This window comes from Dipteris shenzhenensis, chromosome 13, assembly GCF_047967505.1.
Source record: "Dipteris shenzhenensis isolate YYH24624 ecotype China chromosome 13, Dip_SZ_1.0, whole genome shotgun sequence".
Taxonomy (NCBI): domain Eukaryota; kingdom Viridiplantae; phylum Streptophyta; class Polypodiopsida; order Gleicheniales; family Dipteridaceae; genus Dipteris; species Dipteris shenzhenensis.
Window position 1 is genome coordinate 35,820,530 of NC_141608.1, and position 9,631 is coordinate 35,830,160.

Genomic DNA, 9,631 nt, shown 5'->3' on the forward strand with positions numbered 1-9,631 from the left:
AAGATGCAACACATTCATTCAAGAATATTGACCAAAAAAACTTATTAAATATCACAAAATTTAAATACTAACTTGAGAAAATAGATTTATAAATATAAAAAGATAAATTCAAAAACATCAACACATACGGAGCTTAGGAACCCAAAAAATGATATCCTAAGAACTTTATCAAACTACAAAAAACACTATTTCCATAGCCTATCTAAGAACTCTATCAAATTACAAGATCTATCCAAACAAGAGATCTTAGAATCTATAAAGAGACTCATAGAACTCACACAAACTAAACACGTAAACAAGAACAAAAATCACAATTCACACGAGATCTAAAAGTCTAAAAAAAAGACCCTTAGAACTCTTGGCATTTCATCTTAGCTATCTATAGTTCCTTGAGTGCTAGGTGATGCATCTTGACTATTTAAATTAACCAACTGTGCATCATTGAACAAGTTAAATGCCATGTTCGTGTCTATATCTCTGAACACTGCTTTGTATCCGGTGGGCTCAGCTTGCAATCTTTAAATGTCCACTCATAGGGTCTCAATCTCTTTGTCTTAGGCTATAATTAGAGTCTACAAGTCTTTTGCAATGATGCCTTATGACAAAGAGGTATGTTGGCTATGGCTAGGTCAATCAAATCACTATGTGCCCGTGAAGTTAGCACATGAGGACTCTACAACACTAGCTCTCTGTTCTCATATCTTGCCCTCTTTTGCTCAGTTGGTTGCCCCTTTCCTGTTCCTGACAGATGGTGTTTATCCATCCAATTGACACATCGATGCAATATGTCGAGAACATACACCTGCTAGACAAAATGTATAGGAATTTGATGATTGTTAGCCATGTTTCCTTCTACCTCTATGAAGCGTTGGAGTAGAATGTGAGCCAAGGTTTTGTGCTTAGGTCCACAAGCTTCACTTGTGTGTAGTTTTGGATTGAAGAAACAATGTGTTTCTTATGAACTCAAATGGGCGTAGCCTAACCATGCCGTGAAGGCTAAGTGGCTCCCCTGTCATGGTCGCATCATCTATGGGCCCCATCGTGAACTGGCCAAGAGTCTCCTTTCCAAGTAGCCCTCTCTGCTCACTGAGAATCGCTTATGCCTTTGCTTAATTTAGATGGTCATCTAAATATGGCTCTTGTGGCACAAAACCCACAAGTGGGTTTGGCATGGTCCTAGGGGGTCTTCATCATGTGTGCAATGTCTTTCTTTACACTCATTTTAGGACCTGAAATAAATATGACACTTTACTGCATTAGGACCGTGCAAAAGTAATACTTGTAACAAAATACCATGCGACAAAACATTAATGATGGTGGAGACACCAGGTCACACACATTAAATTGCGGCGTAACATTATTGGCATGGTCGCCTAAACACTTGATTAAACTTTTAAGCATGGAAACACTTTCATTATCAATTTAAATATAGCATTGCATTGTTATGATTCCAACAAGAGTAAAATCTTAAATTTACAAATAATACAATCCCACAAAGAAATGAAAATTTAAAATTCGACAAATTACTCATCATGGATACAAAGAGTGTCATGTTTCAAATATTATAAGTGCCATAGTGGCAATATACAATCAATATTCATTTGTCTATAGGTGTGAGCCCTTGGTTAGGACTGAGACATGTTCAAAAAGACACAAGAGGCATGCTTCAAAAATATACAATTGCTATGGTGGTAATATACTGGGGAAATATTTTGGCAAGCTTTTTAATGTGAGCTTTTTTACCATTTCCTTTGTTTTCACGAACTTTTTTTTAAAATCCATATATGTTAGTTCTATAAAAAAGATGGGGAGGTTAGAAGCGGGGGGGATAGAGGATATGCTCATTTTCATAGCATGTGGGAGAGGTGAAAGAGTGGATATTGAGACAAAAAATGTGGAAGTTTTCATATTCAAAGTAGAAGGGAGGAACTATTGGAGATATGTTCATTTTCAAGGTGTATAATTTGACAATTTTGACCTCATATTTGGATTCCTCATTGAATTTGGGTCATTTTGAGTACTAACATGGCCATATTCCGACAAAAATTTAAAAAATGGTGTTTTTTTCATGAATTCTATATCGGCCTGTTTTGGCCTATTTTGAGTCCAGTGCAGACTCAAAATAGGCGCAAAACAAGGCAAACTTGAATTCAAGAAAAAACACCATGTTTTTAATTTTTGCCAAAATATAGCCACGTTGGTACTCAAAATGACCGAAATTCGATGAGGAATATATGAGGTCAAAATTGTCAAATTATACACTTTAAAAATGAACATATCTCGTACATTCTCTCCCTTCCCCTTCACATTTGGAAAATGAACATAACTTTCATATTCCTCATCCTCTCCCTCCTCCTTACACTCCTCTTTGCATGTACCCTCTATGTTCTCCCTTTCCATTCTCCACTATGATCTTGGATATACATTCCAACTGCCCTCCCCCTTCTCCATGCCACCTTACCCATGCACCCCCGTCCCTCCCCCTTTCTTTCATCTCCACCTTACCCATGCACCCATCCCCCCCCCCCCCCTTAGCTTTATCTCCCCCCACCGCCCCCTCTCTCCTCCTAGCCACAACCCCAACTTCCAACCAACCTCACTCCATGTTACCTCTCTCTCTCTCTCTCTCTCTCTCTCTCTCTCTCTCTCTCTCTCGTGAATGAAAAGCTCACAAAATTCATGAAAATTGAACAAAAGCTCGTGACAAAAAGCTCACAAAAAAATTACACCTCATTCATACAATCAATATTCAATTCTCTACAAGTTTGAGCCCTTGGTTAGGACTAAGTTCTAGATCTCATCTCAATGCTATATCAAAAACATAGCAAAACTTTGCTGTTGAAGGACATTATCTTGGATTTGCAGACTTTCCACGATGGGCTAGTTGATAAGCTTGTCCAATAGAGCTTCAACACCTCATAACCCCAAGATTTGCAAAAGAAGAAGAAGTAAAAGCAATAAAGTAGACAAATCCATCCCAAATCTTGCTTCCTAGGTATTGCAACTTTCAACATACCAACCAAGAATCAGATCAATCAAATCAATTGCTTTCTAGTTATTGGTACTCATGTTGTCAATCCATTAATTACCTCATCAGAGCGAACCAAAGAGCTAAAATAAGCATGACTAGATATAGGGCCTAGAGATTCCATTATACCTCCTTGAGTTCTTGTAGATGCCAAGAGATTCTTTCAAGTGCATTTGGGCATCTTTTAACCTTTCAATTCACCAGGAAATGGTGGAAATAAGTAGATGTTGGATTGATAACGCAATACAAATCCAATGCAATGAGTCTAACAATGTCTACTACCACACTCATCACAATAAGTGGCATGCCTTCCTATAGTTTTGCAAAAATGCAAGCCTCCTCATAGCAATTGCATGCCCTTTTATCATTGAATATTCCATTGGTTGCATGTGGTTGATTTCAAATGAGACTTTACCCAATTTAGTGGCTTTTGATGCTTGTTGATGCAATGGTTGTTGCAATGCCTAACTACTGACCTTGCATTTAACTTGAACATGTTGGTAAATCACTGACAATATCTCTAGCTATGAGATTGGTGATCTTGTTCCTATTGCAAGCCTTAGATCTATTGATGGTATTTAGTTTGATTGTTGGACTTATTGAAACAAATTTGATATACCTAAATCCATTTCCTTAAGGTGATTTAGTACAATACGAACATCAACGACATAACTTATTCTACATGTTTAGGACCTATAAGAGCTATAATACATTCTTGATGTTGGCTCAATGACATAACTTATTCTACATGTTTAGGACAAAAAAGAAAGTATAATACATTCTTGATGTTGGCTTTTACCTTACCAAAATTATATCTACAGAAAGCACATAATGAGAACCAAATGGAAGGGTTAGTGAATACGGCTCCCTTGGCCTACCCATTCTTCATTGATCTATTACAATGTTTGCAATTGACAAAAGCATTATAATCCGTTATGAGAATGGGTGTAAGCTACCGATTCTCAACTAGAACCAAAAAAGTTCCCTTAAAACACTAGGGAGAACACAATATTAGGGACATCCCAATATTGGGACAAAGGCCATGTGCCCATGAAAGAGGCATTGATGTCATAGCTAGATGCAATAAATAGTTTTGTTAGTACACAAGAAGAGCCATCAAATGAGAATTATTGCTAGCCCATGAACAAATTATCTCCTTCATGGACTTCCCAACCCCCCAAGATACCAACCATCGTGTACCACCTAAATCTAATGGATTATGGAGCTTTGAAAATAAAAGGACAACTCCAATGATTCTTGCCAATTCGAATGGATGTTTTACTTTTGAAGTACAACTACAAATCAAACCTACATTACCTCCAAAAATAAATCCAAAACTTGGTGCAACAAGTCATGGGGAAACAAAGGTCAAGATGATTCTTCTCTTATGCATGAAGGTAATGGGGCTTTCAATTTGATCATAACACCTACCTTTACAAAGACTCTTAACCATGGCATATTGAAAAACCAAGGAGAAAGAAGGTGAGCTTTGTTTTGAGAAGGGAGAGGGGAGGAGGGTGTGAGTGCAAGGGGGGGGGGGGGGGGGGGTGCGTTTTAGGAGGCTTGAGTCATCAATAATGGGATGGCTATTTATATTATGTGAGAAGAGCCATTATTACAATTATAATAATGTGGCAAACCATTAGAGACCTTGCTATGGTGGAGATTTCAACCATTAAGAAGTTGATGTGGCAAACAATGAGACTTGGTGGAGATTTCAACCATAAAAGAAATGATGACAAGATAGGCCATATATGAAAGAGCAAACAGGTAGTGTGGACTATTTAAAGGCATTTTGAGGAGAATAAAATATTGATTCCTTGACTTTCATATGAAATAGAAAACTTAATTGTAATCATGAGCCCATAACCCTTAGCGGGATCAACAATTGCGCCAAAACTTGTCAAGCTATATCCCATAAACAAAGGTATGACTCCTTTGTTGATGTTACACAAAGCAACATCCCGAGTTACCAAGCAAAGAACTCCATTTTCAAGCTTAGTTCAATAAGGATAGCCAAGAAAGTGGGTTCTACATTAAAAACACCATCTTCCATATTTCTCAAACAAAAATTTTCTGCAATTCTGCTCTATTGTAGAGTGAAGCCTTTCTAGAGAAAGGTTTTCCTTGCAACATGGAAAGAGAAGCACATTAAAACCAAAGTAGTGAAGAATCTCACTTGACCAACTTCTATTAATGCTTGAAAAAACAACCATACAAATCAACAATCCGAAACGCAAATAGTCATGGGGAAAAGAGAAGAATTGGCTATCAAACAAACTAGCATGTTTCCAAAGAACCCATCTCACTACCTAGGTAATCTATGGAATAGTGGCTAACAATCAAGATGGAGGTCTATACATCCAACAAATACCTATGATGGCATAAAAGATACCTGCAGGCCCAACCTTGCGGAAATGTGCTTGTCTTTCGACAGTCATTAGAGATCCTGAAGTCCTACACTCCTAGATGACCCGCAGGGTGTAAATGGCATCCTGCCAAATGGTGACGAGGATGGCCGTTAAGGTAATCTGACGACCTCCCATCACCAAGCTGCAGTAGGAAACCCATATGTTCCAAGTAGTGATGCTGCACGACATCTCCCAAACACTATCCTCCGGCCAAGGCAAAGGGCAAGGGCAAGAAGGACGCATCATGTGCCTATATTCTCAAGACCTTGTTGGCCCTAAACCCTGTAGGTTGGATTGATGATGGAGGACCACCTCCGTCAGCCATGCAACCATCCCCGAAGTGAACTCTCATTGCATCCTCCGCGTGCGGGCAAAAATCTAAGCACACCCATCCAGATCCTATGCGTTGCTGGGCAACCCCACATACCATGCGGAATGGTCTCCATAATTGTTAGTGCAATAGTAATACCTGCCAGTACTCCAGCGAAGGGCCCATGGGTAAACCTCCATTCACCACCATTCATAAGAAATACGAGATCTTCCATGGCCTACGACTAGTCCAGAGATGTGGCCAAAAATGGGACATAAGCTCCTAGGACCCAGCAACTCTACCCAATGACACTCTCGCAAGAGGGTCCAAGCTGTCTACTCTAGCCATCTACCAATGTGTATCGCCTACGAGAAGGGCACCTCCACCCTGTTCGAGTGCCCTACTCGTAAGGGCCAAAGCAACGAACTCGAGTCCCACTACATCTCTAACACCCACTCCTACCCTACCAAGATTAAAATTGGGTCAATGGTCCAGTACTTCCCCAAGCGGCCCACGACCTTGGTCACTTCAGTGAGTCTAGTGTCTCGTCAACTCCACAATGCCCCACGTCTCGGGCTAAAGACGGCCTCTAGGGCCCCCATCTCGACAATCTACATCGATAGGATCCGAGGAACTGTTGCAACACAAACTAAATCCTAAGGGGCGCACCAATCCTAGAAAATTGCCCATACCAATCAAGGGACACTTATACACTCCCTCCCACCATGCCTCTCGAATCACAACCTCGATCTCCACCATCTGGGTGCCTGGCCCCCTCAAATGAGAGTGTGCCCAAAGCTCTTGCCTTTGCCTCTGCCTCTACAAAAAGGTGGCCCCAAGCCCCGAAAGAGATGACTGGGCCACAATCCCACTGAGCCCATCCAATGTGTGTCCTCTATCCCATTGCGAGTCCAAAACCTTCAGATGCCATATGAGTGGTGGTCGCTCAAAACTCCTCCCGCAACCTCAGACTCCTCCCATGCCCAATCAGTGGCCTCCCAGAAAGCGAAGATGTAGTCCAGAATGTTGCATTCCTGAAAAAACATGCCTAATGATACCAACGAGATGGGGCCACAACTGCAAGCTCAAGGCCTTGGCTAAGATCTTGTAGGCAGTGTCCAACAAAGTCATCAGTCTCCACTAACAGAAATCAAACATGTTCCCCCCCTTCAAAATCAAACAAATCAACCTGCACAAGTAAGAATTGTGAGAGTGCCAGAGTTGAAAATTTTCTAAAAAGCTAAGGATGGTGTGAATGAACTCCTAGAAGCTCCTTATGAAGGACGGTGTCAATCCATCCTCCCATAGGCACTTCTGCAGAGGGAGGGAGTTCATCTAACCGCTCCCATCGCACAATCGCTAGAGCTGCATGTTTGCCTCCTCCTAAAGCTAAGCATTGAAGATGCGTACCTCTTTCTATGGGAGTCTACCGCAAGAGCCTGTTCTAAATGAAGCACAGCTGTGAGTCCTTGCCAAAATACCTGTGGCTCCTCTCTGTGCATCACCCAATCCCCAACCTAGAATCTGTCAAGCTGCTCTAGTAGCCCATCGTGCCACCGTTGACAAAAGGAGAAGCGAAGACTCAAAGAATTCTACCTCCCTCCACCAATCATGAGTGTTGATTGCGACGATGAACTACTCCCATGTGCTGCTCTCAGCCACCGCACGTATCACTAAGAATGAAGCGCTGCGACTACTTATCCTCCTCAAACTCTAGGTTATTGAGGTCTCCTCAAATGAGTCAACATCAAGGGGCCTCTCAATAAGCCACCTCCAAAAGGAAGGGTGATATTGTCTACAAGCCAAAGCATACATGTTCAAGATCCCAATCCTAGAGTCCTCCATTCATAAACCAATCCATACGAGGATAAGCTCACCCTTGTTAAAATACCTTAGGGATGAGTGCCTAGGAAACTAAAATGCAAACCCCTCTGCTCCTATCTACTGTGTGAGACCACACCTTAGGTCTCTCCCTAGCAAGAGACAGCGACAGTGCGACTAATATCTACTACTGAAAACAAATGCTCTCCTAGATCAAAATTGAACCATTGTCCATCCCACCAGAGCCCTACAAATCTTGATGAAGTATCACCTGTTGTGAAAATTGCCGCACATGATCATGAGTCCATGCACGTTCCAACTCACCATGGTCCAACTCATGGGGAGGTGGGGGGGAGGGGGGGAGAACAAGGCTCTCCTATGAGTGGGAGCCTATACGATGACTGTGGATTTCTGTGAATTTGATAGGTGTTTGAAAGGAAAGTAGTCATTGTCCGTACAACAGTGCACCAAAGGCATGACAAGCTCAATGCCTATCTTCAGAGCCCGCTGCATGAGGAAGAAGACCTCTGTACCAAGCTGGCTAGTGCATTGATGTAATATCTAGTGTGAAACCTACCTGAGCTATGGACCTCCGGCCAAAGCTTATCACCGCTACTACAAGACCCAGTCCTCATCTCTCTGTCGAGAAACCCAATTGAAAGATAGCTGCATTGCCGTGGGAGTCTAGAGATCCATAACTCCCTCCCTTGGGTCCCAGTCACTCAATGCGGAACATATGGTCCCTCATCATAACATCAAAGAGCATGAGGGTCCAATTCTCTCGCATTGGAAGCGAAGTTGGAACCCGAGAAAGAACAAGAAGGGAAACCACATGCTCCAATGGGACACCCTTTGCGGGGCTGACGGATCAAGATCGTAATCTCCAAGGCAAGGGGGTAGTTCCAAGGTCCAAGCCTCCATAAATCGCTCGGAGAGGGTTATCCTAAACGAGGCATTGGACCTAGAAGCTGGGAAAACGAATCATCGGCCACCGTCAACTCCAAGGAGGGTGCATCTTGTACGGAAAGAGGGAAGGACTAAGACTGAAGCTGAGCCTGTGCCTGCTGGCCTAGGCAATGAGAGGGTCTAGGACTCCCACGGAGGAGGGCAGGAGGACGCGGAGAGCCCTTAGCAAAGGGGGGAAGGAGGGGGGTAGAGAGTCAAGGCAAGCAGAGAACCGGGGACTACAGCAAGGGGGGCCGAAGGAGGCGAAAATATAGCGCAAGGCGGAGGGAGATCTGGGGAAGGGGGGGGGGATTATGCAAGATGGGCTCTCCCAAGTCCTGGCCGCTTGATTACTTTGGTGGGTTTGTAGAGAGGTCAAAGGTGGAGTCTGGGGACATCTTGGGGGAGTCCCAGACCCCCTGGGTGGAGCCTTTCGAGCGGGCTTGGACCAAGGTGGAAAGAAGGAAGCAAGGCCGCGAAGAACCGCAGAAGGTGAGCCTGACTTCGACACCAGGTGGAGGTTGGTAAGGCATCAGTTTTCCTTCTCAGGGAAAGCAGGCAGGTGGAGTCCTGCTGCTACCTGGATGGGCGCTGAGCTCTATCCTCACGAAACTCCCGCTATTAAGACTCAAGGGGAGGGGTTTCCCTGCCTACACCCCTAGGACAAGCCCACGCCAAGTGGCACATCTATCTGCAATGAAGACACTGACCAGAAACCTCCACCCTCTGTCGGTGTTCTCCCCTATCTAGTGTCTCAAGGAAGATCTCCTTCAGTAGAGTCTCTAGAACTCAACATGTAAGACCCGAGACCCCATCATCAGCTACCACTGCTACTACTAAGGTCAATGGGGATACCGTGCTGAAACATCCCCCAAAAGAAGGATAGATTAGTACTCCTTTGAGAGTCTTGGGAAGCAGACCGTCATTGGGAAGCGTGGCATGTAGTGCATCAAGTCCATGTCGTTAACTGTGAACCCATGGTACCAAGGGATGACATACACCAAGTGAGGAAGGAGGAAAATAGGGCCCTGCACTACTAGAGCCTGGGTAGTGCTGCAGAAGAAAGACTTCCCTCCCATATATGGTAACCTCCTCCCTCTAACGCAAGCTCACCTG